We start from the raw sequence: 25296 nt of genomic DNA on the forward strand, positions 1-25296 counted from the left end.
GTACGACGGGTTGGCTGGAGACGGTAGGGGGTGCAGGGCTGGCTGCAGGGGGGCGGGGCTGGTGCAGTCGGGGTGTGTCAGGCTGGCTGCGGGCAGGAGATGCAGGGCTGGCTGGAGAGGGACTGGCTGCAGGCAGGGCAGGGGGTGCGGGGCTGGCTGGAGATGGGCTGGTTGTGGGCAGGAGGTGTGGGGCACGGGGTGTGGGGCTGGCTGGAGGCTGGAGCTGGTGCGGGCAGGGTGCGGGGTTGGTGCAGGCAGGGGGTGCAGCAGGGCTGCCTGGAGATGGGCTGGTGCGGGCAGGGCAGAGGGTGTGGGCTGGGCACAAGGTGCACGGTTGGTGTGGGCAGGGGGTGCAGCAGGGGCTGGCTGCGGGCAGAGGGTGAGGGTACAGGGGGTACAGCCCACCCTGTACGGTAAGTGCCCCCTCTTCCTCCTCCTCCTCCCTCAGCACCGGGATAGCAGCAGTAGCCCGGGTCTCTGGGCTATTTAAAGGGCCAGGGGCTCCCCTGTTTCTACCGCCCCAGCCCTGCAGGAGCTGTGGGGAAGTAGTGGGGCTCCAGTGGCTATTTAGAGGACCAGGGCGGTAGAAGCAACGGGAGACCTAGACTTTTTAAATAGCCCCCAGAGCCCCACAGCCCTATCCCAAGGCTCCAGCAGTGGGGCTCTGGTGGTAATTTAAAGGGCCTGGGGCTCCGGCCCCTTCCAGGGGCCCCAGGCTCTTTAAATTGCCCCCTGGGGAAGCTGGGCCACCTCGGTACAGCGTACCGGCTCTTGCTAGTACGCTGTACTGGGGTTTGGGCACAGGGCTCTCTTAGGGGCGGGCCCGATTCAGGAGAATTCGGTTAATCGGCCTATAGCTGGCCCTGTGTGGGGGTGGGTGGGGCAGGATTTGGTCCCATTCTGGGCACCAGCAAAAATTATATAAACCTGCCGCCCCTGTCCAGCCCAACCTTCTGCCGATGCACCTCAGCCCACACCCGTGCAGGGTTTGAAGCTTCCATTGCTTAAATTCCAGGACACTGAGGAATTTCAGCTCCACTTTGCCCAGAAGGAACCTTCACCCCACTCCCAACCAGGTTCTTGTCCATCGGATCACTGTAGAGGGGGCTGGGTCCCTCGGTGTCTTTTCTCTCTCTACGACAAGCCAGGGTGCAATAACTGGGGCATCTGAGCACCCAGGACCTTCTGTGGGGCTGCCATTCCCCTTCCCCTTCCCCTTCCCCGGTCTTGTCTGTCATTGATTCCAGCCTTTTTTCTACCCATCGTCAGCACCATCCAAAGCAAGCTGCACTTGCCTCAAAAAGATAGTGTCCCCTGCTGGGTGTAAATCACTGACCTCTCTGAGCACCCACTGCCCCTCTGTTTCCTTGCCTTTCAGTCTGTGCAGATGGGACCTTTCCCTCCAGTGCTGGAGGATTCACTCTTCTCATCTACTATTGTCCCAAGCAGCACAGCAGGTGAGAAACTTAAATGTACCAAAGTGACTATGGAGCAGACCCTCCATGCAAGTGACACTTCCCCCTGACTGAGCAGGATTGAAACTTGCACAGGGAGACTGCTGGGGCACATCCCTTTGGAGCATGAGCAAAGCAGCACGGAGCTTGGAGATGCTGGGAATTGAACCCAGGCTCTCATACATGCTAAGCATGTGCTCTACCACTGAGCTACATCCCCAGATGGGCTATGTGTGCCATGGGTTACACCAGGGGTAGGCAACCTATGGCACTTGTGCTGAAGGCGGCACATGAGCTGATTTTCAGTGGCACTCACACTGCCCAGGTCCTGGCCGCCAGTCTTGGGGGCTCTACATTTTAATTTAATTTTAAATGAAGCTTCTTAAACGTTTTTAAAAACCTTATTTACTTTATATACAGCAATAGTTTAGTTATATATTATAGACTTATAGAAAGAGACCTTCTAAAAACATTAAAATGTATTACTGACACGCGAAACCTTAAATCAGAGTTGGAGAAAAACTCAGTTCTTGCTTTTTGTTTGAGTGCAGCAAAATCAAGTATTTTTTTATTTCTCCAGCAACTGCAATAGAGGGAGGGAGTACCCTAGGACACAGGGTCGCCCCAGTCCCGGACAGGTCTCTCAACAGGTAAACAATTACGGCAAGCATTTATACCTTTGTTACAGACAATAACAAGCAATAATACAGACAATAATAAGCAACAACTGCATTTTGTTTATACATAGGCCATCCTGCTATCTTATTTTTCTCACTTGTGAAAGGCACCAGTCTACATATTTGGTTATTAGTGCAAGGCTGTGACAACTTCTCACACAGTTCTTTTCCACTCGCCTCACACTATCCTCGCGTCTACAAGTCTCACGTCATTAGGGTTACAGCTGGCTTAATTCTTGCTAACAAATTGGCATGCATTAAGATCCCCTACAAATCCTTGTCAATTCTTTCCCTTCTTCCACACTCCCCCCCTTTGTACTTCTAGTACAACAGATATTTTCAAATCTCTTTGCATTAAGCGATGGATTTCTGATTCTATCTCAGATGTTTCAACCTTAGGGGGTTTTCACTGGATGAAATGACAATGCATGATTAGCATGGACATGAAAGGTATTACCGTTATTACATCTTTTACAACAACAATTACATAATCCTAAACTAACTAACAGCAATGCAAGCAATAATATCCCCATAGCAATAATATGATGAGGTTATTGTACAGTTTTAGTTATAAAGCACAATACGTCATACTTAGTACAGAAAATAGACACTCTATAAGCTGTATGAAAGGCATACTTTTCAACTTGATATATATTTTGAAGCATGTGAATTTGCCCTTGTATTTCAGAGATTTTTTGAACCTCTAGTAACAATGAAAGCAAATTTTGAAATCGGTAGATACTAAGCTGGTCTAAGTAAAGGGTATCTGGAAACTTAGAGCTCCTTGCAAAATTCTGTCTGCAGGCCAATAAACAATATGATTGCCTGCAGTAGTAATGAGATTAAAATGTATTTCTTGCAATGTGGTGGTTTTAACATACACACAGCTATTATTAGCTTGAAAAAGTAGGTGTCCTGTCAGGATAGTTCCTTGTCCTCTACCCTCCCAGCAAAAGTTGTCATAAACAGTGACAACTTCCCCTGGCTTCGGTTTATGGATACACTGAAGCTGTAGGGGTTGTAACAGCCAAATGTCCATTGACTCCCTATTCCTATCCAAAATATCAGGTGTTATTCTAGGGACACTGACTAGAAATCATTTAGGTATACCAGGTGGTCTAACTTCCCAGATGTTTCGGTGAATAATCCAGTCCCACATGCATCCTCCCCATCGACCCCTCAGGATTCGGTATGTGGGAGCCCACACCCCCCTAAACGGTCCAAATGCTTGGAAGGAGCAGTGTGAATGTCCACACTTCCACCCAGAAAGTCTCCAGTATGTCTCCATAGCCACAGATCGGATGGTACTCCTGATGTGTCTGTAAGGGCAGTGGGCCAAGTCTGGTGCTCAAGATCACTCCGAATGGCCATCAGCTGGTCATTCAGGAAATCCTGAATTTCTAAACATACTAGATCCCACTGCAATGCCTTCCCAGCCTCAGTGATATTCAATTTACTATCTCTGTCAGTAACTTCTGGATCATAGAACTAAGGGTGGAAACAACATGTAACTCACCAACTCCAGCCTGTATTTGGGTTAGATGAGCTCCAGAAATAAGGCTAATGGCCTTTTCTAGTTGGCCCAATTTCTCATCATGTTCTTGGCTTTTAAAAATATTCCAAATGGTTGCTGCACTATTGGCCCCATCCCATAGGGTCAAGTCCCTCTTCTTCCAGAGGAAATAACCCAGGCCCTCTGTTGCGCTAATCTAATGGCAGCCCCTTGTGAGCAATTTGGGTATGTAGAGGTGATCTGGGAACTGGATAAGTGCAATGTAAATTTGATAGTCCCTAGTGTTGTATTAATCACAGTTCATTGATATCCTAATACATTTCTCTTTGGTGTAGTACTATATCACATCTGTTGGTTGTATATCTTTAACTAATCTCAGGTACTTTCAAGAGCCATTGACATTAATAGCATAGGAGGGAGTGTATTGCAATAAGGTACAGGTTACATTATTAGTCTCTAGAATGGTTTAAATACAAGTAATATTTCCAGTGGCAGAACAAACTCTTTAGGTGTTCGTTTGATTATTCACTAATTGGGTAACCAAATAACAATAAGGACTTCTTTGATGTAACACAGTACAAATTCCAGGAATAGCCAGCATATCTACTTCACTGTGGAACCCATCAATTTCAATTACAGATTCTTGGGGTTCATTTGTAGTGATATCATAGATTTCTATTTCCACTGATCCATTTATTCTCCACTCAATTGTTCACTTATATGGGATATCCTGATTCAGCATCCTACAGGGGAGAGCACCAGCACATCACCCTGTAATGGTTTTGATTCTTCTAGAAAAATCCAAAGGCACAGTAGGTTTGTCAGTGGACAAGGGAGAGGTTACTAGCACTTCACTTTGTCCTTTTTCCCTGCTATCCAGAAGGCACAGTGGAGCTAGAAGGAGAAATAGGCTAATCATCAGTAGGACAATTCTCCTGAGGTGGAGGGGTCTTTTTTACAGTGAGAATCATGGGTCCAGGCGGTCAGTCTTTGGCACTTCACAGTGGTGTTGGTAGTCAGCAGGACTTAATAAAGGCCTTTCCAGCATGGAGCCAAAGCAGTCTTTCGTTGGAGGACCTTTACATAGATCCAGTCTACTGGTTCCGAGTGGCAGAGCTGCTAGGGTCTTTGGGTAGCGCTTCTTTACCTGTGAGAAAAGAAACCTAACACATTTCATTAGTGCCTGGCAGTGTTTTGCAGATCTCATAACTGCTTGGGCACATTCAAGCCCCCGCCCCTTTTCTTGGTTGTCAGCTAAGTCTTAGCTGTGAGCAGTGTCCTTGAATGGGGCCTGTGTCTTATCTTTAGACTGAACATGCTAGCTATTTTTTTCCAGTTAATTCATTCTGTTCTTTTTCCTTCTTCCCTTCTTGGCTTCTTTTAACCTACAAAGGAAACTTCCACTCTTCACTCATACACCTTTTTCTCAACCATGAACACATAAACATTGCCGTTATACAGTACATTAGTCTTATTATTCAATATATGCCACATATACCCTTCCACTAAATTAACTTTATTACAGAGCTTTGGCGCAACAAGCCAGGACAAGCACACCCACTTTGAGGAGTTCACTTAATACAACCTCTAGTCCAATTACTTCCCACCATCCCTAGCCCTCTGGCTAGAAATCTGAGGTAGCCAGAAGGATCCCATGTACAATATGGGGAGTGGGTTAACTTTTCATGTCTTTGCTTCCAAAGACTGTTGGTATGCAAATTTTAACAACAATTTTCAGTTAAATGATTTGGTCAATTAAGTTTCTTTTTCTTACTTAAGGAAATGTATTAGACTTTAGTATATCACATCTTCCTGATTTATCCAAACACTTTGTATTCCAAAGTTAAACAAAACAAGCATCTGCATTCCAATCCAACCCCTCTGCCTGATTCCAAACCAGACCATCCCAGGAAAACATTAAACACAACCATTCTGGCCACGAGACAAACACCCCAAGACAGAACATTGAACACAAAACATAATTCTTATTGTGCCAGTAAATGCATGATACGTTGAATGCTGTTCAGCTGGCATCAGTTTTCTTTGATTATCTGAAAGCCAAAAAAACCCAGAGCTCTACCCCTTCTGAGCAGTCAATCATCGCTTAAAATATACAAATATCCTTGTTGATTTCAGGCAAAACAGAGGAATTACCCCATATTTTCTTGTATTTGTTTCATAGGCAGCCCAGGTTTCAGTTTCTCCTACCTTATCAGTTAGATAATTTGCATTAATACAGATGCTTTCTGGCGTGCTTCTGGATCCAAAGCTATTCACAGCTTAAAGATTCTTACCTTAAAAGGAACATAATTAACTTTACCAGAATTTTGATGGCTTTTTACTAACTTCTGCTTTCAAACACTGGAGGGAAAGCACTTCTTATAGTGCCCCTTAGAGTCTAATAGGATTTCAATTACATAGCACTATATACATTCTTTAGCTAATTCGACTAAATTGTTCATAGCCAAATAATTGTAATCTAATAATTTCTTTGCCTGAATTTATTTACTGACATTTTAAAGACGCCAAGAACTTTACTCCTTAGCATTTTTACAAAGTTCAACTGCTGTTCCCTCCAGCAACTACAGAGCTAACTTCTCACTTCTTCCTTAAATCACTTGCTTGTCTCCCAACAGCCACTTTTATCGACTCAAATCACCATTTCAAGTACTGTCCTGGGTATTTGAAATCCCCATGCTTAGACTTACTTACTCCTTCCTTCCACTATGCCCTCAAAATTTTCCAACCTGTTTTCCAATCTCTGTCTGTCTGTTGCCTGCCCGCTTGGGCCCGATCCTGCTTTTCTCGCTGAACCGTCTCTTCCATGGGCACCAGCTTTGTTCCACTACCAGTTTAGCTAGGAGGGTGGGCTTCTCAACTACCGGCAAGTCCTGTCTCAAGGCTTGCAACTTGCCTTGGGCGTTGGTTTGAGTTGCTGCCTAGCTCATGTTCTATGCTCTTAATTGCTCAATTCTAGTTATCAAGTACACATCTCTTCCCTTTTCTACATCTTCTCTATTGCCCAGTCCTGCTATGACTGGGGGTAGATCCACCTGCCACCCTTCCTGGTCAACCAGGGTGGAGAAAGGAATGCTAAACCTCTCTCCAGTTCTCAGACTTACTGTGGCTGAGAGTGGGCACACCTTTAATCATGCAGTCCTCAGCATATAACACCAACAGTACCAAGCAAAGCAAACATAAAATAACAAGGGTAAAACAAATAGATGGTGTAAATTCTCCAGGGCTCCCCCCTTCTCAATTGCTCACCAAATTGTGACGAATTTCTGTTACCAATCTATCTCTTGTGTCAGGTGATCAGTCTGACACTACAGGACGTTGGGGGAAGATAAAGTAAACACACCATATGACTGAATTTTAAAGCTTCATTAATAAAATAATAAAATAACAATGGAGAGTGTTGGGAACGCTCCCACATCACTCAAGAAAAACATTAATGCCTTAGGCCCTAAGCCATTTTCATATTCACACATGTACGTCCAGACAGGCCACATCTGTGTATAACGTTCAGAGAAGGGGGAGAGGTGGACGGGAGATTATCCTGTATACAGCTTGTCCAGAATTTCCAACATGCTTCCGCTCTTGGGAGGGCTGTTCTTTTACACTCTGGAATCTCCTGTGGCATCTCTTTCAGAGATTCCAGTCCAGGTCAGCTGCCTCTGGCTTCTTCCGTGTCACCAAGCCACACCTGCTCCGGGGTCACAAAGGCACACTGTTGGATCTCACTGGATAGTTAAGCTTTGCAAATGTAATCTCAGTTCTGTAACTTGTATTGCCTTTGGTTTGCCTCTGTCTATATTTTTTTTTCACAGCCAGCTGGGGCCGAAAGCAGATTTTCTTTGTACTTAGCATAGTTTGCGTTGATTTTTGACCTTGAACGCAGAGCATCTTTCTCTTTATCTCTGGGCCAAGCTGAATTTCAGATTAATCTGTTCCTTTCCTCAATAGACAAATTGCTCACACTGTGTTAGAGGCTTTTTTGGTGATTAAAAGCTCCTCTTAGATGTATGATCTTATCTAGATTGAAGATACCTTCTAGAGGGCATTGTTTAGATGGATTTTCACGCTTGTAAAGATTCCAATTGTCTAAATATCTGCAGGTTTTAGGACCATAATGTACGTACATATAACATGTTGGGATACCCTTAGGGGATGAGGTGAAAAATTTAGACTATCCCCCACCCATTTCCACTTACACACACAGGGAGGGTGCCCTGTCTGCACTAGCGGCTCACAAACTAAGGATCTCTCCCTACAGGGTACTCACACAGGAGAGGCTAACAAGGATGGCCACGACCCTCCTACACCTCCCTTCAGCAAAGAGCGTCGGCTTGTCTCTGGGAGACGGCGCCGCTTACTCTGATTGCATCTAGCGAGATGATCAGATTGTCAGTAGCCCACATGAAAAGGAGGGAAGATGGATATACATGCTCCTAGACCCAGGTAGCTTCCTCACCGGATGATGCCAGGCCAAGTCAGCCCCCATGGGTCGGATCTCCTAAAGATCCACTAGTTACTGGGCTTGCGTTAGAGTAGTCCTGGTCACGAGCTTTCGCTTCACAGGGTACTCTGGGCATCTTCCGGTAACAGTCACTCACACTGGTGTACACACATACACACCAAGGCCTTTATTCCAAATACCACGATGCAGCTGTACCTTATATCCGGACCCAATACTATGAGGCGGTATGACAACTCCTCTTGAGGTGGTAAAAACCCCTCAGGACCAGTGCATACCTAATGCATTTACCTATGCATTACTTTGTTGGCCAACCCAGCAGTTTCCCAGTACTGCTATAAACTAACCTTATTGGGGCTTTCTCCAATACCACTTTGCATCTTATCTTGCTGCACAGTCAATAAGTTCAGATGGCGTGAGCCCAACAGAGACAGAAGGCGCCACGGACAGTCCGATGACACCCCTATAGAGATTTCAAAAGGTTTCATATCTCTCTGTGGCGCCATGGGGTTCGAAGGGAAACGATCCGTAGCAGCTGCCTGTGTCTCAGTAGGCGTTGCCATCCCGGATGAACCCCCAAACTGTCGGAGAAAAACTCAGTTCTCGCTTTTTGTTTGGGTGCGGCAAAATCAAATACTTTATTATTTCTCCAGCAATTGCAATAGAGGGAGGGAGTGCCCTAGGACACGGAGTCGCCCCAGTCCCGGACAGGTCTCTCAACAAGAAAACAATTACAGCAAGCGTTTATACCTTTGTTATAGACAATAACAAGCAATAATACAGACAATAATAAGCAACAGCTGCATTTTGTTTATACATAGGCCATCCTGCTATCTTATTTTTCTCACTTCTGAAGGGCACCAGTCTACATATTTGGTTATTAGTGCAAGGCTGTGACAACTTCTCACACAGTTCTTTTCCACTCGCCTCACACTATCCTCACTTCTACAAGTCTCACGTCATTAGGGTTACAGCTGGCCTAACTCTTGCTAACAAACTGACATGCATTAAGATCCCCTACAAATCCTTGTCAATTCTTTCCCTTCTTCCACACAGTAAATAAATGAAGACTCAGCACAGCACTTCTTAAAGGTTGCCGACCCCTGGATTACACTCAGAGCCCTCCTGTTTCCAGAGCATCCAGTGGCCTAAAAGCAGCGTGGGGGACACATTCCCTCCTCTGAGGGCCAAACCTGCTGTCCCGAAGGTTGCTAATTCTTAGGGGACACTTTGCAGCAGGGCCAGATTTGATGTGTGGGGCAGAGAGACTGCATGCCCTGAACTCAGGGTGCAGAGATACACTCAGCCCTCTCCCCTGCATTGGATAGGGGGTGTTGCCACCCACTGCTGGAAGGTAATGGGCAGGGCACAGTGAGTCACTCAGCACCTGACCCTAGTGGCAGAAGTGCTGTGGAGAGCTCCAGGTGTTTCTAGGATCTGCTATTTCCACCTGCCTGTGAAGTCCAGCTTTCCCCAGCACATTCACTGCAGTGCAATTGACTCACTGTTTCCATGGCTGAACAGCAAAGAATCACTCCCAGTTTCCCTTCTATCTGCAGCAGGATTAGCCTGTGTCATTGGTTAATGAGGTCGATCTTGTAGATTGTTATTCATTCCCAACTTTGACAATTCACACAGTCCCTTTCCCATGCAGATTCCCAGCACCTCAGTGATCCTGGTAGCAGGAATTGGGTCCTGAGATTTTCAGGGTTCTTTTTCTCCTCCACTTGGAGTGAACTCAGCTTTTCCCCCATCCCAGAAATTCGATGAAATAACAACAGCAGCATTAAGAAAGAGGGGAGAGAACATCTCATGGCCACAGCTGAATGTGCCCAGGGCCCCCTGCTGGTCCATTGTTTCCATGGAATTTGGCCCCCAGCTTTGCACAAGGGACAGAGAAAGATCTTGCTGTTCCTGTGTCTGTGCAAAGAAAATTGTGCATCTGTAGGAAAGAGAGGCAGGAAATGGCCCCATGATGGGACAATATCCTCAGGATTAAGACCTCAGGACTCAGGCTGAGAATTGATTGAACTCCACTCATCTGGGATTTAACAAATTGTCTTCCATGGAGACACTGGGAACTTTTGACATTGATCCAGACTCTGGGGGTTTGGGCTGTTTTAACTCGTGGTAAAAACATGATCTTGATTCCAAGAAGGGAGAGAGGAGAAGCCTGAAGCTGACTTTGGTCCCAGGCTGGGGTCTCCTAAATGACGGGAAACATCCTCTGCTGCTACCCAAGGACAGCAGGCTACTGGCGACATACCAGGGCTGGGATGTGAGGAGAATGTTGCCTGGACTTAATCATACAGGGCCCATCCTGCTTCTCAGAGCCCACAGGCGAGAATCTAGAGAAGGGTGAGTCATTTCTCAGCTGTATTCTCAGGAGAAGTCGGTAGCCGTCCTTGACCAGAGACCCAGGAGAGCAATCATAGCAGTTCTGCGGAGAGCTCTGGCTACCAGGGGATCCAGCTAGGAGAGGGAGTGCTGGGGGCTCTTCAGTTTTTGCAGTGGGGAGGAGGGCCAGACCAGTGGGGCTGTCTCAGGAGTCACAGCTGGCTTTGTTGGGGTGGTGGGGAAGTAGGGACTACAGGATGTGAGGCTGGCTAAAATGAAACTGCACAAAAGACCTCCCCCTTTGCTCCAGCTAAAGGCCCTACTTTGGCCTCTCCCCCTTTCATAAATATCTCCATATCTACCCTGGCTCTCAGAAACCCCCTTTCTCCCATGGGTATTTTCACAGTTTCTTCCTTTTTTCATGGGGAGAGAGAGAGAGAAAAAAATATTAATTTGAGCTACCGACACAGTTAACAGCATGAAATACCCAATTTTGTGTTCAATGAGTTGTGTTCATTTACATAACATGAAAAAATATTTTTTCGGCAATGCATGAAAACCTCACTGCATTGAACAACCCACTTGATACAGTTAATGTACTAAGGATATTTAAAGAAGTTATGAAAAATGTGCTTATAAATTAACATGTTGTCCCATTTACACATGCACAAGACACAGAAGAAACTGAAATATTTGAGCTACTAAAATTTCTGCTTTCTCACAGTATTTTATTCTCAAGGTTGTTTTAATTTGCTTATTTTTGTTGGAACTAAAAATGGAGAAAGAGCACATTAAAGTCAGTGGAATTACCGCAATGAGGGATTAGTCTCATTATTTGTCACTAACAACAGCCTTTATTAACAGAGAGTTAACTTTGATTGTGACTATCTCTTACCTTCCAGAACACTGAGTTCAGTAAAACTCAAACTCTGGAAAAACTGGGAATACAGAGTGAGGGTACATGCCCAAATAACCTTAACTCTGCCCATGGAGGGAGCACCACTCAGCCCCACTCTGTCCCAGCTCCTCCCCAACCCCACCCTCAGCCTGGAACTCTGGCTCCCATCTCGGCCTTGACCCCCTTACCCATTGCACCCCTCTCCCCAGCAAGCAACAGCCCCACTCCCAGCCTTGGTTCTTGAACACGGCTTCTGAGGGTCCACAGCCGTGGATAAGAAGGCACAGTGTGAAATGATTGGGGGCCACTGTTTTAGGGTGATGATCTCAATCACTTCCACAAAGTCCAATAAAAACTATTCCTCACCCACCCACCCCTCCATCAAGACTGACTAGGTGTGTTCTGTAAAAGCAGCAAAGAATCCTGTGGCACCTTATAGACTAACTTTGTTAGTCTATAAGGTGCCACAGGATTCTTTGCTGCTTTTACAGATCCTGACTAACACAGCTACTCCTCTGATACTAGGTATGTTCTGCTGCCCTTCACTCATACAGGAAGGATAATAACATTACATTCCATTCCATCCGAAAGTGATTTGTAACCCACCACCAGCCAAAACTGGTCATTTTGGGAAAGCGGCCCCATCATGCTGCATACCTAGGCAGAGTAGGTGTATCTGTGCAAACACGGTCTGTTCCTGAAGTCTTTCCCCCAGCTCCTCACTAGATGTGAGGGGGGAGCTCATTCAGCCCCTGCTTCTGCTTAATATCTAGAAACTCCTTATTGTCCCTATCTCTGCTGGCCTTAGATTTCCCCTCCTGTCTCTTTCTTGACAGCTCAGATGAGGTGACCGAGTGGTTAAGGTGATGGACAGCTAATCCATTGTGTTCTGCATGCATGGGTTTGACCCCCATTCTCATTGGATGCATTTAGTCTTCACCCTTCCTTTGTAGGCAACCATCTCCCTCTTTGGTACAATGGCAGATCAAACAATATTGCTTCTTGCAAACAAAAACCTTCTCAGAAACTCAGACCCCCCCTTGCTTTAAATGAAATGTCGAAATTCCAGATTTCTTTAAAAAAAATTCTCTAGTGCTGTATTTTTTAGTTTTTATCTCAAAAGGTAACATCCTCATCATCTCCCCCAAATACCCTGGGACCTGCCCAAATTATTAAAATACCTTCAACCCGAGCAAGGCCAGAGCAGTGAACCAGAGCTAGTGTCTGGGCCAAGCTGTTCTGAAGGAGGCAACCCAAACATTTTCTCCCTGCTTCCCTTGGCAAGGTCTGACTGAGAAAACAAAATTCCCCAAACTGAAAATTTTCTGCTGAAAAACCAATACTAGTCTGTTGGGGACTTTGGTTTGAAAGTATTATTGTTGTTGTTCTCTTCTGATTTCTGAATCAGTTCAGTTCAGTCTTTGTCCTCCAGATGTGTTTCCAGCTGCTGAGTTGTGGAGGAGAGAGGCCAAGTCATGATGTCTCTTCCCCTCTTTCATAGTTTCTTCCAACTTGCTAGAAAGCTCCTTTGCTGCGATGTGAGTCAAGCAGTGTCCATTCTTGCTGTGCTATCTCGGAGAAGATATCCGCATTGTACACGGTTCTTGTGATAGTCCTTGGGAGTGTGGATACCTTCAATGGGCCAGCAGCGAGTCTGGCTCCTCCCTTGTCACACCTGAAAGGCTGGTGGTGGGCATTTCCCAGTCTCATAACATATCTCAGTAATGCACTCAGAGCAAAACTTCATAACTTCTCAACCAATTTGAGCACACACAACAAGATATTAATGTTCAACAGATCAAGAGTTTTGAAATGATACCTCACAAGGCAGACTTTGTACAAACCATGTCATCATTATAGGAGAGTGGTGAATATGGGGCTTCCAGGTGCTGCTTTGAGCACAGCGCGCCACACCTGGGCTTCTATTGCAATGGAGACGTTCCCTTAGAGTCCATCTCTCCTGGGATAAAGATGACAGCAGGGCTGGCCTGGGTCATCTGACTTGGGCTCCTGGACGTAAAGCTGAGGAGCTAAAAACTGTGGTGCATATATTTGTGTTCACGCTGAAACCTGGGTTCAGAAACCCTCGCCCCTCATGGGGCCTCAAGCCCATATATCTGCACTGTAATTTTATAGCGGTTGGGAGGGAGTTTAGCAAGTGGAAATGGTAAAACCACATTCAGAGGACTGGACCACTGACCTATCAACTCTTAACACCCAAACTTTCAGTAACTCTATTATCAGTGCCTGCGAGTGTAATTTAAACCGTAGACCCAGCTAGCTCTGAATCTTGTTTTCTGACAGTAGCCAATACCAGGTGCCCCAAAAGCCACCCCTGGGACTTGAACCCAGGAGCTCCTGTTTACTAAACAAGTGCTTGAACCACCTAAGCCATAATACCTACTATTACTTAAAGCATTGTGTTTGCCCACACCTGACGCTCTGCCAATCCCCACTGGGCCCTGACAAGTGTTGCTCGTGTTTGGATTCTGTAAAGCAGAGGAGCAGGTGAAGTTTTACTCCCAAGGTGTGTGTGTGATTCTTTGGACAGGTCTACACTACAAAATTAGGTTGGTGTAAATACATTACTTAGGCTGGCAATGCAGTTCTATCAACCTAATCCCAGTGTAGATAGCAGCTCATCTGTCAGAACTTTCTGGAGCTATGAAAGGAGAGGGGCCCAGCCTCTATAGCAGGAATGAAGGGCAAGCAAGTTCACGGCAGGCATGGTGGGATACTGGTGGAGGCCAGTTATGGTGATATAATGACCAACAGCATTTACACTGACAATTTGTCACTTTAAGTTTGCTGCACAAAGCTCTAGGCCTCTTGTCAAGGTGGTTTTATTTTGTCACCAAAACAGGGCAATTTTGTTGCCAGACGTGGTATTGCAGTGTGTGCACCAGTCAAAAGCTGCCGACCGAGGGAGCGTTGTGTGTTTTTCACACACCTGATCAATGTAATGATGCTGAAATAAATTTGTAGTGCAGACCTGGCCAAAGATTCCCACACACACACACAGCTTGCAAGGAAAACCTCACCTGCTCCTCTGCTTTGCAAAGCTTTTCAGGCCCCAGTGGGGATGGCAGGGAGTCAGGTGTGGGCAGACATGGTGTTTTTCCTGCAGGCAGGCACCATGGCTTAGCTGACTAAAGAACTTGTCTTGTAAATAAAAGACCCTGGGTTCCACTCCTACTGGTGCCTTGTTAATCAACTCTTGGGGCACCTGGTACTGACTACTGTCAGAAAACAAAACACAGAGCTAAATGGTCCTTTGGTCCAGCCCAGTATGGCTGTTTAAATTATACTCACAGGCACTGATAACAAAATTACTGAAAGTTTGGGAGTTAAGAGCTGATAGGTCAGAGGTCCAGCCTGTCACAGATGACCCCCCTCTCTCTGGGACAGGGGCAGGTCTGGGCTCTCACACCAAATGCTCATTGTGGCTGCTAGAATCTGTGAGCAGCTCATTTAGTTTGCATGGAGGGTTGAGTCCTACTTTGTGCACCGCATGTGAGAATGAAAATCCTAAACCACACTTTGAAATAACAAATTCAGCAGGATGTGCTGTTGTCCCTGCCTCAAAGCAGACAGGACAATGGAGAAATGCCATTGAGTTCAAGGTAATACTCCACTGCCATTTTACCTTTTTTGCTTGCTAAACTCCCTCCCAACCTTGAGGGCTCCCAGAGCCCGATATTGAGCTTGAGCTGAGATGTCTACAGTGCAAATTTACCACCCCATGGCCCTAGCCTGGGAGCCTGAGCTGGCATGGGACACTGGGTAATTTCATTACAGTGTGGACATAGCCTAGCATTATGTCTACACTGCCATTAACACATCCAAGTCACTATTCTCAAACCCTGGGTCAGTTGATTCAGGCTTATGGGGTTTGTGCTGCAGGGTTATAAAATTACAGTGTAGACACTTGGGCTTCAGCCCAGCCTCTGAGCCCCCACGAGGGGTGAGGGTCTCCAAGCCTGGGCTCCAGCCTGAGCCCCAGGAGCCCAAATCAGATCATCCAGGCCAGCCGGGCCACAGGGATTTTATCACAGTATAGATGCCCTGTCAGGGTATGTCTACATTGCAATGTAAGCCCAGGGTTAGTAGAAGTCATGTCAGCAGCTGTAGAGAAATCTCTGTATTAACTATCTCTATAAATCTTTATAACGTTGCATTGTGTTATTTTGTATTAAGTATCTTTCTGTATTAAGTATCTTTATGACATTGCATCTGGCATGATGTTATCTTGTATTTCATATGACTTGGCATTGTGCCTCTTTATTTTCATACAACTTTGTATTAGATCCCTATATAGAAAATTGGTAGAAAACTTTGTATCAAATGTTATAGCCCCTAAGGATAGTATAGTTAAAGTAAAAGAAACATGTGCCTTTTTGCTAGAAGTAGAATAAGATCTTCCCCCCACTCTGTGATCAATTGTCCTACTGACTGATGAGGTGTGAATGAGTGAGGCTTGGAAGATACCCACCTCCAGACAGCTACAACAGTTGCACAGGGAATGGGAGCCAGAGCAAAGGACAATACAACTTGTCAAGTGGGCCCAATAAAGAAGAGCAGACATATTGATGGCCTCAGGGATTAGAAGCAAGCACCTTCTTTAGAAAACACCCTCTTTGAGCAGCATTGGGACAACACCCAAAGAAAAGCAGCACAAAGGCCAATGGACACAGACCAACGGACACAGACCCAGATTTTGAATCTGGTCTGGATTTGCATAAGAGGGAAGCTGCTATAAATACAAGGTGTCTTGCAGAAGGGTCTCGTCACCATCGGAGCATCGATCCGGATCGGCAGAAGCCCGGCTCCACCCCTGCCCCATCTAACTCACTTGGCCAGTGCAGTTAAGGGGAGCAACTAGTTGGTAACAACAGCAAGACGGAGTGTGTTTGTGTCTGTGTGTGTGTGTATGCATGACTGTGATATATATCTCATATGCATATCATAGAGTATTAATTGATACCTGTATTACTAATAAATGTGGCGTTTTGCCTTAATCCCCCTGAAAAGATCCTGTATAGTACTTTGAGTACAACACAGCCCCAACACATAAACATATACCATGAGGGAAAGACCCACCCACAAATAAGCTGGGCAGTATCTTTTTCCCAACAGTTTGTAAGTCCAACAACCAAAAGTCCTTTAACATGAGCCCCCGCACTCCACTCACAGCTGTTGTCCTTAGTCAGTGCAAGCCCAGAGTTGCCTCTGTACAGTTCACCTGCCATCCTGGGTGGAAAGGGGGGAAAATAAGGCACCGTACTCACTATGTTGTCTAGGGACTCATCCCTCCAAAGCCACCCTGTCCTAAAGTTGGTCTAACACCTAAATTTTAGTATTAAGACCCAGGCCCCAGGCCACTTGGCTTTGGAACCCCTGTCCCCTGCCTAGAAAGCACTATTGAATTGAAGGTGAGTCCCTCAATTGGGGTCTGCCAAGCACAGTTGTGCTGCCCTTGATTCACACAAAAAGGATAACAACCCTTTATTTCTCCTGTCCTTATAACATGGAGACTGGGAATCCAAAACCAACCAAAAGTGATCATTTTGGTAAGCAATTCAACATATTTCCAACATACTGTAAAATCCACATGCAGACTCATACACGAAACCTTGCAAGAAAATCTTCCTGAGGGGATCTGAAACACCTGCTGCTGGAGGGAAGGAGGGAGCTGTGGGTTGGGATTGAGGAGCAACATGAGGAGGGGGGGTCTGTGGGTTGGGATTGAGGGGCACTGAGAATAGGAAGGGGCTGTGGATTGGGACAGAGGAGAAGGGCAAAGAGGAGTAGGCTTTGGTTGGAAGTGAGGAGCAGTGTGCATAGGAGGGACTGAGGGTTGGGATTGAGGAGCCCTGGGAAAAAAGGGGACATGGGTTTAGGCTGAAGAGCATCCTCGTTTGGGGATCCAGCAGGAAAGGGGAAGGCAGCAGGTGATTCTAATTCCTTAGGGATATTTTGTGTGTTTGTGTGTGTTTGCAGGGAAGGAACATGCTATATGCCCAGAGGCCTTTATTCCTCTGGGCTGCAAGGACAGAGGGGCTGTCAGGAAGTTGTCCCTTCAAACTCACACACAAAAAGGCCCTTCTGAGGAAAGGGAAAATCCGAAGAGAAAAAGAAACATCAAAGAGGACTCCAGAAAGACAGTGTAAGACCTTTATGAGTAGTGTATCACATAACAGGGACTTGAACCCTCAAATTAAAAGTCTGATGCTTTGCCAACTGAGCCAGCCAGGCTCACAAAGGAAAGAGGCAAGTTGGTGCAGAAGAGAAGCTAGTGCAGAAAACAAGAGCAGGAAACAATAGGGGAAACCTGCTGCTCTCTCTGGCCTGGTCAACACTATGAGTTCATATTGAATTTAGCAGCATTAAATCACATTAATCCTGCACCTGTCCACACAACGAAGCCCTTTATATCAATATAAAGGGCTCTTAGTACCAATATCTGTACTCCTCCCCGACAAAGGGAGTAGCGCTGAAATCGGTATTGCCACGTTGAATTACGGTTAGTGTGGCCGCAATTCGATGGTATTGGCCTCCGGGCACTATCCCACAGTGCACCATTGTGACCGCTCTAGACAGCAATCTGAACTTGGATGCACTGGTCAGGTAGACAGGAAAAGCCCCGCAAACTTTTGAATTTTATTTCCTGTTTGCCCAGCGTGGAGCGCCGATCAACACAGGTGGCCATGCAATCCCAGAATCCAAAAAGAGCTCCAGCATGTACCTTATGGAAGATACTGAAGCTGATGTCTCTATGGGAAGATGAATCTGTTCTATCAGAACTCCATTTCAAAAGATGAAATGCCAAAACATTTGAAAAAATCTTCAAGGTTATGACAGACAGAGGCCACAGCAGGGACTCAACACAGTGCTGAAACTTAAGGAGCTGAGAAAAGTGTACCAGAAAGCCAAAGAATGAAATGGATGCTCAGAGAAGGAAGGGCGACTGACGACTGTAGCTATCCCACAGTTCCCACACTCTCCAAAAACCATTTGAATTCTTGGCTGAGTTCCCAAAGCCTGAAGGGTCAAAAACATTGTTGCTGGTGGTTCAGGGTATATGTCGTTCCGCCGCCCCGCCCCCTCCCCATGAACGCAAATGGAAAAAAATTGTTTCTCACCTTTTTTCAATGTCAATGTATGTCTGCTGGATGCTGCTGGCAGATGCAGTGCTGCAGCGCTACACAGCAGCAGCCCCTTCCCTTCCCTTCCCTTCCCTTGCGGACGGCAGACAGTACAATAGGACTAGTATCCGTCATCGTCGTCCTGTGAATGCTCCTGGCTGGCCTGGGTGAGGTCGGCCGGGGGTGCCTGGGCAAAAATGGGAATGACTCCCCAGGTCATTCTCTTCTTTAAGCTTTGTCTAATGGAGATTCAGTCCTGCCTGGAATATCATAGCAGCTGGAGGCTGCCCTCCCCTCCTGCTTTGAACTCTGCTTGCAGAGGCAATAAAGTCAGTGTTGTTTCAAATTCCTGCATTCTTTATTACTTTGTCACACAAATGGGGGGATAACTGCCATGGTAGCCCAGTAGGGGTGGGGAAGGAGGGAAGCAACGGGTGGGGTTGTTGCAGGGGCACCCCCTAGAATGGCATGCAGCTCATCATTTCTGCAGGATGTCTGGGGCTGTGACCCAAAGCAGCTGTGCTATCTGGTTCTTTAGTAGGCTTACCCGATAGTCTAGACAGGACTGACTCTCCCTTTAGACAAAACTCGAAGAAGAGAATGACCTGGGGAGTCATTCCCATTTTTGTCCATGCACCCCCGCCGACCTCACTGAGGCCAGCCAGGGGCACACATGACAGCAGCAGATGGTACAGTATAACTGGTAACTGTCATTGTCAACTTACAAAGCAGCAGACAGGACAGTATGGCTGGTAACCATCTTTGCTAACTTGCAAAAGGCAAGGGGATGCTGCTGTGTAGCGCTGCAGTACCGTGTCTGTCAGCACCATCCAGTAGACATACAGTGATGGTGAAAAATGGCTGAATGGGCTCCATGGTTGCCATGCTATGGCGTCTGCCCAGGCAATCCAGGGAAAAAGGCGCAAAATTATTGTCTGCCGTTGCTTTCACAGAGGGAGGAGTGAGTGACGACATTTACCCAGAATCACCCACAACACTGTTTTTACCCCATCAGGCATTGGGATCTCAACCCACAATTCCAGTGGGTGAGGGAGACTGCTGGAACTATGGGATAGCTATGAGATAGCTCTGGAAATTGATGCTAGCCTGGGTACTTGGACACACACAGCCGAATTAATGTGCTTAGTGGGGCCGCGTGCATTTGACTTTATACAATCTGTTTCCAAAAACTGGTTTCTGTAAAATCAGAATAATCCCGTAGTGTAGACATACCCTGTGATTAACAACTTTGGTGGCTAATTGAAAGGCTGATGGTTCAAACCCAAGTGAAGATGAAGCTGTTTAGTGATGAGAATCCAGTACATTTTAACAGGCAGAAAATCTCCTCAATGCTGCTCTAGCCTCATTGGGCAAGCATAAGTAGCACTTTTACCAGATGCATTGGTGGTATAGTGTTGCACATAGCTACTTTCCAAACAGTTGATATGTGTTCGATTCCCAACCAATACAGCATTGTGACATTTTCTCTGCTGGGAATTGGTTTAATTTCACTCACATTGTATCAGTTTATCAATAGAAAGAGAGAATCAGTGTCCTGCAGGTCATTCAACACACAGTGGAGGAAGAAAGGGGTGGGACTATACAATGAGCTGTTGGAGTCATCCCTGTATTACAATGTTTGGTTTATTTTATTTTAAAAACTTCCTTTACTTCCCTCTCCCTTTTAGACTCAGAGCCTTTAAGGTCAGAAGGGACCTATGTGATCATCTAGTCTGACCTGCTGCACCTTGCAGGCCAAAAGACCCCCCTCCCCTCCTGTAATAGACGCAGGAGGGGAGGCAGCTCTGTGCACTGCCCCTACCCCAGCCAGCACATGGACAACCTCTGTTCCCCTCCCCCAATGAGTGTGCAGAGATGTACCAGCAGCACTAAGATGGGTCCCTGCCCACTCTGCCTCCGTCCCACTCCCAGAAATGGCTGGCATGTCCTGGCATCTCCTGGGGCAGGGGGAGTGTCTCCATTCATTGCCCCTGCTCCGAGTATCATCTCCTCAGCTCCCATTGGCCAGGAACTGCAGCCAATGGGAGCTCTGGGGACGGTGCCTGCAGGCAGCGGCACACAGAGACCCCCTGGCACGGCCCACCTAGGAGCTGCTGACGCAGGGTTATGTGTACCGGTCACTTTGGGAGTTGCACTGCCCGGGGTAAGTGCCACCCCTCCTGCATCCCAACCCCCTCCCCCAGCGCAGAGCCAGCACCCTGCACCCAAATTTCCTCCCATAGCTTTGCTTGTCTTCCTTTCACCCAGAACCATCTTTCTTCTCCTGGGGTGCAAGTAGCCATCCCTGGGAAGCCAAGAGCCAGGCACAGGATTCTACCTCCCAGTAGCCAACCGCATCTCCCCAGGCTTTGCAGAACGAATGGTGGCTCTCCACTAACCCCACTTCGCTGCACTGAGGCGCTTAGCTTCTGCCCTGCCTTCCTCAGCTCGACTTTCCTCTTTTGCCCCATTCCTGCCTCACTTCCTCCTTTGGCAAGTCATACAATGGAGGCCAGCAGGAAGAGCCGGCCTCCATAGGCCAACCTTCAAGGGCAGAGGAAGCCAAGACACAAGGCTTCAAAAGGTGACTGGCCAAGATCCTCTAACTTTCCCCTGCTGATGCCAAGGCTTTTTCCTCAGCTCATTTCACCACGCTCTGCCATGCAGGGGTTGGGGTTATTGCAGGTGTTACCCAAAATTGGGCCAGCTGGTAAGCGTAGGGAGGACTAATGACCCACCAGAGTTTGGCAGAAAGCAGCAAATTTATTATACTGAGAGCTAAGCTCAAAATAAGCGGGGGTGGGGTCACACTCGCATTTGCATACTCACACTCCCAGGACAGGCACAGCACTGGAAATGTCAGGCTTCTGCAAGGTAAGTGTCCCACAGCGCAGGTATGGACAGAAAGATGAAGGTAAGTCTTCCTGAGGCACAATGAAATACAATACAGAGAACTACTGGCCAGGCAGACAGGGCAAAGGGCATTCACAGGCGGTACAAGCTTGTGAGTGCTCTCTTGAGAACATGGCCCCTTCCCCTTTTAAGGGCCTGCACCTAGAGATGACTTGGCTGCATCTGGTTGGTCACACTCCACCTTGGGCAGTGTCCATGCTCTGGGTTATCGCTGCCTAATTAGAGTCCCAGACGCCTTGCCTAGCTGGAAGTTCTTCTGCTGTTCAACGAGAACATTCATCCCATGAGCAGTCCAGGAGGGAGCAAGGGGGGAAAAGCCACTTCACAGGCATTCAGAGAGGGAGAGGGGACAAAAGTGGGAGCAGGGGAAGTATAACAGACCTTTTGAGCATACAAATCACTGCTGCTCCTACAACAGGAGGAAGAGGCCAGTAGAAGCTGGGAAAATTAAGTCATAATATTTCTACCTGGTTTTGAACTGGGGACCTTTTACATATTAGGCAAATGTGATAACCATTGCACTACAGAAACTCTGTTACAGGGCTTTTTCCCTCCCTTCATAAGAATATAAGAATGACCATACTGGGTCAGACCAAGGGTCCATCTAACCCTGCATCTTATCTGCCAACAGTGGCCAATGCCAGGCGCCCCAGAGGGACTGAACCTAACAGGTAATGATCAAGTGATCTCTCTCCTGCCATCCATCTCCACCCTCTGACAAACAGAGGCTAGAGATACCATTCCTTACCTGTCATGGCTAATAGCCATTCATGGACTTAACCTCCATTAATTTATCTGCAAAAAGAAAGAGGAGTACTTGTGGCACCTTAGAGACTAACAAATTTATTTGAGCATAAGCTTTCGTGGGCTAAAACCCACTTCATCGGATGCATGCAGTGGAAAATACAGCAGGAAGATAAATATACACAGAGAACATGAAAAATCAGTGTTGCCATACACACTATAACGAGAGTGAGCAGTTAAGGTGAGCTATAATCAGCAGGAGAAAAAACTTTTTGCAGTGATAATCAGGATGGCTCATTTCCAACAGTTGACAGGAAGGTGTGAGTAACAGTAGGGGGACAAATAAAAATGGGGAAATAGTTTGACTTTGTGTAATGACCCATCGACTTCCACTCTTTATTCAAGCCTAATTTAATGATGTCCACTTTGCAAATGAATTCCAATTCAGTAGTCTCTCCTTGGAGTCTGTTTTTGAAGGTTATTTGTTGTAATATAGCGACTTTTAGGTCTATCATTGAGTGACCAGGGATACTGAAGTGTTCTCCCACTGTTCTCCAGGGGTTGGGGCCTGAGACTTTGAGGGTCCTTTTTACCCTCCACCGGGAGTGAACTCAGCTTTTCCCCCATCCCAGACAATCCATGAAATAACAACAGAGTCATAAAGAAAGAGGAGAGGGAACATCTCACAGCCAGGGCTGGATGTGCCCAGGGCCCCAACTCATCCATTGTTTCCATGGAATTTGGCCCCCTGCTTTACACAAGGGACAGAGAAAGATCTGGCTGTTCCTGGGTTTGTGCAAAGAAAATCGTGCTTCTGTATGAAAGAGAGGAGGGAAATGGCCCCATGATGGGACAATATCCTCAGGATTAAGCCCTAAGGACTCAGGCTGAGAACTGATTTAACTCCACTCATCTGGGATTTAACAAATTGTCTCCCATGGAGCAGGGTCAGATCCTGCATTTTTGCCATCCCAAGAAGAAAAAAAATAAAAAAGCTGTAATCAGCAGCAGCTCTACCTCTGCCACTTTTGGCAGCAAGTCCTTCCCTCCGAGAGGGACTGAGAGGGCCCAATTGCCGCAGAATCCTCCCCATTCCATTGGCCGTCCCAGGCACCTGCTTGCTGCGCTAGTGCCTGGAGCCAGTCTTCATTTACCCCATCACAACCCTCTCAGCAGCCGACTCTTGCAGGAAGGACACTGAGCTGATAGGAGCTCTGGCACAGAGACCAAGGGAGGGGTGATGCTTCCCCTCACTGTGAGCTGATTACATTCTGACTCTGTGAAACAGGGCTCTGAGCTTTGCCATCTTGTGAGTTCTGAGTGCTGAGCCCCCCGGACCCTTCTGCTGAGAGCATGGTAATTGCACAACAGCTGCAAGGCCTTTTCCCCTCTCCTTGTCCTCCTCGCCTTCCCCAGACTTTCCCCACAAATGGTTCTATCAGGCGCTGGAGGGATCTAAGGACCTGCAGGTTTCCCTCACCCACCTCTTAAGGCAAACAGTGATTCCCTTCTCTGATACTCCTGGGTCTGGGCTTCTTTTGAGTTTTTCCCAAGGAGGGGCCTGATTCCCTGTGAAAATGTGTGTGTGGCATCAGATTCTGGGAACCGAGAAACTTTTTCAGATTCTCCCCCACTGGATGAGTCCAACAGCACCTCCCCTTAGTGGGAGAATCCTAAATTCTGACCTCCCACCCTGGTTACTCTGACCAGCTCATGGCGACAGCATGCTAAATCAACCCCAGCTCTCTGGTCTAGAAAGCAGCATCTAACCAGTCTCGTGACAGCTCCGATTTGCTCGCTGGAGACTAACAAACCAGGAAAGAAGGCAAATGTCAGACAGAGAACCTCAGCTCACAAATAAACACCCTCAGGGCACCTTCTACATGGCAACTGGGCCATTGACTGACTTTAAATCTAGCTAGCTCTGCTGGTAGAGCATGATGCTCTTAATCCCACCATCATAAATTCAAGCCCCATGGTGGGTGGTAACGACAGCCCTTAGGTGTCACTCTTCTGCTAATAGTCACAGATCAAAATGAAACAAACTCTCTATGCTCTTTGGCAGGTCATGTTTATTCCTCTCTCTGAGCTTCAGTAAAACATGAAGAGAGAACAAACTAACATTTGCATCCTATGTTAAGAGAGTATTTTCTCCTCTTGCATTGTACCCCAGGCAAGAAGAGGGGATAATAACCATTTAAGGGGTGATTGCAGAGGGAAAAGTTTGGTCTTTATAAATAGGACAATGCTCAATTGGTCTCCATGTCCACTGATGGTAGGACAAGAAGTAATGGGCTTAATCTGCAGCCAGGGAAATTCACATTAGATATTGGGAACAGCTTTCTAACTCTGAGGGTAGTTAAGCTCTAGGTTCCCAAGGGTGTCTGTGGAGTCTCTGTCCTCGGAGGTTTTTAAGAACAGGTTGAACAAACCTCTGTCAAGGATACTCCGCATATATGTGGTCCCATAGACGATCTGCTCTGGCTCTGGTTCCCTCCTTCTGCTCCCTGCCTGGGCTGACTGCTGTGGGCACTTGATCCCACATGCCCCTGACTCATCGTCTCTGCTTGGCACTGCCTCAGCAGGGAGGGCTGGATTTCATGACCTCTCCAGGGCCCTTGCAGCCGTACAGCTCTATAATTTGATACCATCGCAATATAATATAAACAACAACAAAAGTGGAAACACCCCAATCTAACATCTAACAATTCAGCATGAACTGACATTCCACAGCACAAAGTGACAATACGTATGAGTGCAAAGCCCTCCAGTTCAGCACCATGCAAATGAATGCCCCATAGGGCAAAACGATACACTGCAAAAGAGTTCAACTCAAACCAATGCAACACAAGGCGGTGCAAAAACCATACAACATGAAACAATGCGTCAGAGTGCAAAGTGACACTGTGCAAAACAGCTCAGCGTTGAACAACGACACAGCACAAACCCACACAACAGAATCATATAGAAAGGTAGGGCAGGGAGGGACCCTGAGATTCAGGACCAAGTCTCCCTAGGCCATCCCTGACAGGTGTTTGAAGAACAGGGAAACAAAGGGCACCACGAATTTACGTTTTTCGGATGTGTCAAGAAAAAGGAGCAGCATTGTCCCCTCGGGTAGCCCCTGTTCAATTCCAG

General features: G+C 46.8%; 1 protein-coding gene and 1 non-coding gene across 8 annotated transcripts in view; both read right to left on the reverse strand.

Annotated features, from left to right (window-relative positions):
* LOC127033611 (zinc finger protein 420-like) overlaps positions 1–25296 on the reverse strand; it is a 496719-nt gene that overhangs the window by 282821 nt on the left and 188602 nt on the right. The window lies entirely within an intron of this gene.
* TRNAA-AGC (transfer RNA alanine (anticodon AGC)) lies at positions 1603–1674 on the reverse strand. Its single transcript has one exon. It is a non-coding gene; the product is annotated as a tRNA-Ala (tRNA).

Source organism: Gopherus flavomarginatus, chromosome 13 (assembly GCF_025201925.1).
Source record: "Gopherus flavomarginatus isolate rGopFla2 chromosome 13, rGopFla2.mat.asm, whole genome shotgun sequence".
Classification (NCBI taxonomy): Eukaryota; Metazoa; Chordata; order Testudines; family Testudinidae; genus Gopherus; species Gopherus flavomarginatus.